General features: G+C 42.0%; 1 long non-coding RNA gene across 1 annotated transcript in view; it reads left to right on the forward strand.

The window, feature by feature from the left end:
- LOC113657361 overlaps positions 1-8808 on the forward strand; it is a 114482-nt gene that overhangs the window by 96904 nt on the left and 8770 nt on the right. The window lies entirely within an intron of this gene.

Here is an 8808-nt window from a genome sequence, read left to right on the forward strand (position 1 = left end):
TTGGTACGAAAACTTCTGTTAAATGGTCCTCGGTCATTGTAAATAAGATGGCGGTGAAATACATGTATCTCTGAGAATTGCCTCAACTGCAATAATTCCAGATTGACCGTGCCCTAGGGTCATCGCGAGTCTCTGGAGAACTCGGACACAGGCCTAGCGTTGTTTCACATCTATACTACTGACAGCTGGAGACTGAGGTGTTATGGGAAATCAGAGGGAGAGACAGAGGTGCAAAGGGTGCAGCACAAGAGGCTTCTGTTGTATTGGAACTTTCCTGACCCCGTTCTCCACACACACACACACACACACTCTAAACACAGTGTGGCCCTCGAGAGATGAAGCACGGCACACATGCCTAAATGACTGTTTTCATTTGCAATCATCTGTATAACACAAGCATTTGAGGTTGAGCATTTGGTTCATATCCTCCTCCCCCCTCTGTGTCAGGTAAAGGACTTTCTATCAGTTTCTGACCAGCTCTACACAGCATCAGTGCTGCCTTTGTTGAGAGGAACAGCATGAGCAAGGCTTTGTGCAGGAGTGATGCCAGACTGCTTCTAACTGCGTGTGTGGCCATGTTTTTAAATCTTGCTGGCAACCAAAAGATTAAAGTTAAGTTTCGGTGTAGGCATGGCAGACATTACATACATTATTTATTATATTAGAGGAAGGTTGTGTGTGCGTCGCGTGCGTACAGTACATATGTGTGAAACATCCACATGAGGCCAGGACCCAATGACACTTAGCAGAACATCACTCAGGGTTTTCCGTTTTCCCATAATGCATCCTGGTGCCATCTCCTCTCTATGTAAGCAACTCGCACACAGCCATTAGTCCACTTGACATACAAGAAAACATGATTTATCAGACCAGGCCACCTACTTCCATAGCTCCATGGTCCATGTTCATACGCTGTCCCATATGCAGCAAGCTGTGATGCACTTTTTGTCTTGACACCTATTCTATCATAACCAGCATAAACCTTTACAGCAGTTTGTGCTACATAGCTCTTCTGTGGGATCTGACCAGACTGTCTAGCCTTCACTCCCCCCCTACACACACACACACACACACACACACACACACACACACACACGCATGCTTCGGGTGCCCATGACCTTGTCACTACTTTACTGGTTGTTCTTTCTTGGTCCACTTATGGTAGGTTTTAACTGCTGCATACTGGGACAACTGCACAAGACCTGCTGCTATGGAGACGCTCTGGCTCAGTTACCTATCCATCACAATCTGGCCCTCGGATCCTTACACTTGCCCATTTTTCCTGCTATCAACACATCGACTTCAAGAACCAACTACTCGCTTACTCCAAGATATATCTCACTCCCTGAAGGGTGCCATTGAGTACACGGAGTACTTTCATGTTATGTCTGAGCAGTGTATACTTCTGTGGTGAAATATATTTGCATATCTGCATTGCAAGGTCGAGACCGAATTTGTGGCTAAGCACGCTACGTGACACTCGTGCTGTGTTCCAAGAAGCTTGGAAGAAGCATTTAAACTTCCTGCCAACGTTTGTGCAAATGCTGGTTGGTTGGCAGAAAGGTGTGTACAGTTGCAAACTTAGAAACGATGTTCAGCATCCTAGCATCACAGCTTGATTAGAAAATGTTTGAAAATTGCTTGATTTATGGATTTAAATGCTAGCTGCCTCATCATCTGGAAAATGAATCAGAAATACTTTAGTTGTGATTTGATTTCTAATCGATCAGAGTTTTGTTTTCCCCACAGCATTGTTCAAATTAGTTACACCCTTGTTTTATTTCCTATTTACGAGTCCTGATACATCTTTGTTTTGGCTCAGAGACTGCTCTTGTTTTCTTTTTCCTTTCTATAAATTCCATTTTGCGTCATGTGACCCTTCCACTTAACGAATACGCACGTCGTGGTGGTGATGGCCGACACGTCGAAAGACATGTGGTCAGAGAGGCATGTAAATCAGTCTTCACATGTGTTGTGCGTGGTTTGTAATGTTTTACTGGCTTCCTCGTGGAGTCCAGAGACAGGACATTTTGGGAAATTGCTCTTAAAGATACCTTTCAGTAAAGTAGGCAGAGAGACGCTTCAACACGACACCCGATTTAGATCAGTTGAAGTACATATTAATATTAACGTCAAAGGCGCAAAGCAGTCATTTTCAAAACAAATAGAGATTTACAGTATTTTCCGCACTATAAGGTGCACCTAAGATCCTTGCATTTTCTCAAAAATCGGCCATGAGCCTAATAATCCGGTGTGCCTTGTGTGTGCACAGAGTTCCAAAAATCTATGTATAAATGTTGTTGTGCGACTTTGGTAAGCGCTCCACATGATTGACTGTCGGACCATTTCCCGCTGACACAGGGACGTAATACATACACTACGTACGCTGGCAGTGATAAACCAATTAGAGAACATTACGTAATGCGTACAGTACGTACGCTTACCTTCGCCACGCCTCCAGTAGGTATACTACCGGTATGTTGCAAAACAACATTTGTTTCTTCCTAACCATTATGCACTCCACACTCCAGTCCAGTAGGTGGTTGTAAATGCACCTTAAGTTGGTTTGCCATCCGCCAATAAAAATCAGATGCTTACGAGGCACAATTCAAACTACTGGCTATCAGTTACGTGGTTGTAAATGGGAATAGAGCTGCGAAAGAATTCAACATCAATGAATCTGTGGTTCGGAAGTGGAGGAAGTAAGAAAATGTACTGCGCCGAGTTAAGAAGACAGTAGATAAGGACTTTGATGGATTTGTGGGAGAAGATTGATTTAAAAAATAATGTGTGTGTATTGTTAAATAATCTCACTGTTTTGCTTCGGTTACCTTTTTTTGTGGACCGTATGTTTTAGCATGCGCCTTATAATACGGTGCGCCTTATGGTGCGGAAAATACTGTATTTCAAACACAAGGATAATTTATGACTGTAAATATTTGCCAGTCTTCTTTGTTTATGAAACGAGCCATTTATTGCTTGAGTGGGAGACACGAAACTTCAGCGAAACACAAGCACTCTGGTTCATCAGCACATGTGAACGTGAGTCACTTTGTTATGAAAACAACACAAGATGTTTAGCATGGAGCCCAGACTCAGTCTTTATTCTCATTCAGCTGTCAGCTTCACTGCAGGTTCTTTCAGCATGAATATCCAGCACCAGCATCTAGAGAAGGCCAGCGACTCTAAACTCCATGACTTTACACTGTAGCTCTGTCTGTGAACAATTAGAGGTAAAATTAGCTCTCAGATTTATACTGCGCTGAGGTCTTTGCTGAATTTTCCTTCTCTGTTCAACCACTGTTTCAGAACTTTCTGACATGTCATTTGACCTTTTGTTTGTGCCGACGGAGCAAAATGTCTTCACAATTTGCAAACCGAGATCAAGTTTTAGTGAAGAGCAAGAGAGTCGTTTGGGAATCGAAAGCGAGAGGCATTTTTTTTTCTTCATCCATTTAAAAAGCGAGATCACTCCGATATCATTCCCTCAGGAAGTCACGCCAATATCTGTGCAATATTTAGGAAGCACAAAATTGTCACGGACACTTAAATCATAAATCAAAGCTTAGGCACTTATTCTGATATAAATATTTAATATTGACACATGCTTTCTCTCAAGAATAGCACTATTATTACCCTGCTGTGTGCCCGAGAGGTCAGTAAGAGAGAGAGGGAAGGGGTGGGGGAGAATTCGCAGGCATCTAGGACGTTTGTTGGTTTAAGGACTGGCCACATGGCTGAGTGTTGTTATGAGGGATGCTACTGTTTTCCCAGTGATTCACTCTGAAATCATTCAAAGCAGCCATTTGTTGAGCTGTTAAAGGGAAGTGGAGCTTCCTGCCTATAAAAGTTCATTCCATGCAAGGCTTAGACAAAAACAAACTACATTAAATTACCGGATCTGCAAGCGACAATTTGATAAGACATTTGTTTAATAATCGAGTAATTTCTGAGCTGAGAAACCGGAGTTCCTACTTGTTCAAAATCAACACGAGTGCTCAAATCATCACCAGTAAACGATGTACTCTTTACTTTGAAATGAGCTCTGCATTCGAAGCAAATATTTGATTTAGATTAATCAGTATACAGGCTTATTGACTTGTTAAATCTATACCACTGACTGTACCTTCGTCCTTTACAGTTAAATTGCCTGTTATGTCGGTTAAAACCAGCATTCATTTTTTTTCCCCCCACTTCCTCAAACAGATGTTGAAAATGTAAGTCGAGGGGGTTTTTTTTCCTCCATTTACTGGATTTTCGAAAGGATCTACAGTTGCAGCTTGCTGACTGTGTAGTTATATTGAAAAGCAGCTAAGTGTAATCTAATTAGTTTTGCAATTTAATTAGCTGCTGCTTTGTACATTGATTGATTACTCCCAGCCATACAAACAGCTACATTTTCCAAATCGAAATACTGCAGGAATCCTGTCTGCTTTAGTTATACACACAACAAATGATCATTTGTTGTGTCATTTTCAGAAGCGATCTACCAAACCCATGATGATTGCCGTCCTACAATAGATGATACGGCGTATTCTTTGAAGCTAGATAGCAATAAAGCAATAATTGTGGCTAAATAGACTTTTAACCGGTCGACTTCCTACTACTCAGCTACAACCAAGCAAAAGCTGAATATATAATATCATTATCGATTATTTTCTGTTACCAGCACTTATATTTTAACTGAGGAATAATCCCGTTCCGGTTGTGGATATGTGAGCACGGTGTGTGAAACGCTATAGTGCATTGAGCGGGCGGGGCTAAGAGGGCAAAGGCTTGAACGTTAACAAGGTATACAGCTTCCTCTGAAATCCACCCACACATGAACATTGCCAGAGGTCACCAGCAAAGGAATTCTTATTGCAACATCTCTATGTAGAGTACACGATCCTGAGCTGAGATTACTTTCACACACACACACACGTGTATTTGTCTGGTTTTTATTTTGAGGTCTCTGGTCTTCTTTACTCTGGTTTCTTCCTGGCTTTCTAGTTTTCATCCTAAAGCATTCTGGCCGGTGGATTTGGATTTCTTGCCCCCTGAGCGCTAGAATGTGTTTCTACTTCAGGATAGACTCTGGATCATCAACGGTTACTGAAGATGAACAAATAAATAATCATTTTTATTATGGTGCACAATTAACTCAATAGTTTTTACCACACAATGAGCAGGAAAAGGGAATTAGATTATAGCAGAGAATTGGGCATTTATTTAAAAGTAGCCATGTGTTTATTAATAATAGTGATGAAACCGATGAATGAATAGATGGAAAGGTTTATCTGGGTGAAGCAGTTCTTGATGGATTCAAGAAACACTTGAGAAAGTGCAGCACATTCAGATTCTCCTTTATAGCCACTCATAAAAACCTCCCATTAATATTTCAGAGGGTTTTCTCCGAGTATCAGTATTATTGGCGAAGTGTTGCCGCCCTGTCCGTGTAGAATAAAAGACCTGAATAGACGTTCGAAGCGTGGATTACCTTTCTGCATCTGTAAGCTGAAAAGAATACATCTGGGAGCACAGAGACGAGGAGAGATTTTCTACTGATTCAGAAATACAGGTCTTAAGCGAGTCAAGCAGCTCTTCGGTGATCATGTTGGAGTCTTGTCTAACAATCACAAAGAGTCAGCACATTTTAGGTCATAAATGTTCTTGTGGGTTTTTTTTTCTTTACCCTGTAACTCAATGTGCACAATGAGAGCTCAGTTTTTATTTAACATCAACAGAGTAATTTAGCCTTATTCCCAATGAATAATAATCTCCAGCAGGTGGTATAAATGCCAGGCCACGCCCTGTAAAAGATTAAATAAGACTCGAATACACGGTTTCATTTTTCTGTTCAGTTTTATTTGTATAGAGCTTTGAACAATGGACAACGCCACAAAGCATCTTTACAAAAATATTTTATTTCAGTTGTATCGCTAATGAGCAAGCCAGAGGCAGCAGTTGGAAAAGAGCAGCAGAAAAACTCCCTGAGATTATGTGATGAAGAAATCTTGAGAGGAACCAGACTCTGAAGGAGAGCCGATCCTCATCTGCGTTTATATATTATAAATCCTTTGCCTTCTGTAACCTCTGTGTACGAAATGCAATTCGTTTACTGTGGACATTGTCTCAAAGCAGCTTTATAGAAATATAAACATTTTAGGATAACATTTACAAAGTTATATCTCTAATGAGCAAAGCATGAGGCAACGGTGGCAACTCTCTCAGATGAAGCGGGGGGGACCTTGTTATAACCTAGTTCTGTCCTTCAGTGTAATATTTCTGCACCCATCCTTCTTCAAATGTATTTATGTGACCTTATGATAGCCTGACAACGATGAGCATGATATTAATCGATCTTATATTTAAATCTCCTGTCTAATATCACCAGCAGCTCTGGCTCTGGTGGTAATGTATGTTTGGACAGAGTTGAATCTTCTGGTCCAAGTCCCCAGAGAGATGTCACACAGAGAAGTGTTGATGTCTACATGCTGCACTCCTTTCCGTGTGACCGTCTCATTGCAGAGCACAGACAGAGACTGCCTAGTGTTTTGTCTGTAGCGGATTAGCCGTACGCTTCCTTAATTACAGAGACAGCTGCGTCACTGCCGCCGGACCACCGCGAGAAGGCCATAACAACCAGCTTGCTTTACTCACTGTATATTTCCTTCAACCCAACGTTCAACGGCATCAAAATTTGGCGCTTTCCTGCTGAAAATGTGTTTGAGTAGAATATACACAGATGCAACAAGTCTCCATCAGGAAGTGGTGTATCTACCAACTGTAAAACCACAGGATGTCCTTACATTAATGAAGAAATACCCAAAAAATGATTGTTACATCCTGGCCCCTTTTTTTTTGCAGCCTTTCTCATGTCTTCTACACTATTTTGGCAGCATGTCCAGTAAAAGGACTACTCACAAGGATGTTCACTTTTGCCTGTGTTACCATCAACTTCCTCATTGTCCGGATCTGAGATTCCGTTCCTCTACTATGACATGACGACATGACCCTGTCTGTTGCGCTGCTGCCATCTGCAGCTCCCTGTTTGCACTTGACACGTCTCGCCCGTTTGGCGTCTGTTCGCACACAAAGACAAACGAAAGACCAGGCCATGTTTCTGTGTGGGCTTTGGATCATTTCCAAGGTTTTCTTCCAGCTACATGAGTCCTTCTATATCTCCCAACAAATCCGCCAGAGTCATCCAGTGCACTACGTTGGAATGACATTAGTCATCAGGGGCTACAGTTACTTCTGACCTTTGTGTGTTCATGCTCCAAAACCACAGTAAGTTTCACTCATAAACTTGGTAGAACTTCTAGAAACTACTACATTCAGTGATTGGACATCAGACTGATGATCTAATGTTGACCTGGACATACAGGAAATGACCCTCCTTATTAACAGGAATATTTCATTCCCTTGCTTCAGTTGCTTCATAGTATCACCCTGATACTGTAGTTATGATGATCCCTGGACTCGTACCAACAAAATGTACTCATACTGAAGATACTTCCTCTTGTTACAACTACTTTACAAATCAAAATGAATTGATTAGGTTTCATCCTTCTCTGTATGGAAAGGGAGCGTATTCCACGTACTGTACGTTCCGCTCATTCGTGCTTTCATTTCATTTATATGCAAATGAGATGTTTAGCTTTTGTCTCTGAAACAACAGTCTGACAGTCTATTTTTTTTCTCTGCTTTCCCCCCCCCCCCATCATTCCAGATTTGTTTTGAGGCTGAAATTTTGAGACTCCAGACGTGTATCAGCAATCACTGGGTAACAAGAAGAGTGTAGCTTAAATATTACTGTGTGACTACATAATGAATCACTGTGTGCTTTTAAAAATAGAAAAGAGAGAGAAAAAAATTTCACAACTGAATGAACAAGGAGCATTTTTAGCATTGAGGATTATTGATTTATAAGTGACATACTGTACTGGCGCCACACTTTCCCTTGTGAGCAATATCTTCTACAGTCACTCATAAAACATGGCTCTCATATGGGCCGTGACAAGTTGGCAGTGACCTGCTGAAACTATGCCCTTATGTTCCTCTGTCTGCAGCCTAATGCACAGGAAAGGATTTAATCACACGCCTGTTTGAGCTCTTTTCCTCGGAGGCCTCTTTTCACCCTCCCATGATGGCGTTCTCACTTGTTTTCCAAGCACTTCTGAGGTGACTTTGTTTGTTTGTTTGTTTGTGCTGACACCAGCGCTGAAGAGGAGCGCAAGTAATCTTGCTGCCATATGGTGTTTGGTCTGCTTTGTAGTGGCCACCCTTGGAGATGGCACTCTGGAATTACAGGTCACACACAAACATAGTGGGCTAGACACACACACACACACTCTCTCTCTCTCTCTCTGTCAGGAAGTCATGGCCTGCGCATTAGACTGTCTGAGTGTACAGGGTGTGTAAACAGACAGGCATTTGGCTCTGCACCAGGAACCCTCAGTGAAATTATCTTGATCAGTCAGGAAAGCCATTAAGAAAACGGTATGTGTTCGGCTCGGAGTAAGTGTCAGGCGGCGCAGCGTGAGACCGAGGTATTGAAATTAAATCCACACTAAGTATAAGATCCACCCTTTCTAGAGATCAGATTTAACAGTGTATTACTCACAATGACCGTAAACCATCACAATTCCTTTTCCTGCCTTCTGTGGGATTCCCCCCCCCCCACATCAGTACAGTCAGCTGACCCCTGCTGACCAATCAGCAGCAGGTTACACGCTACATTCCGACTTGCTGAGAGGGAAAGTCGGTTCCTTTTCCAGCCAGCTGAGACTGAGAATGCAGTGCAGAGAATTTTACAGCTTTGTT

Source organism: Tachysurus fulvidraco, chromosome 1 (assembly GCF_022655615.1).
Source record: "Tachysurus fulvidraco isolate hzauxx_2018 chromosome 1, HZAU_PFXX_2.0, whole genome shotgun sequence".
NCBI lineage: Eukaryota > Metazoa > Chordata > Actinopteri > Siluriformes > Bagridae > Tachysurus > Tachysurus fulvidraco.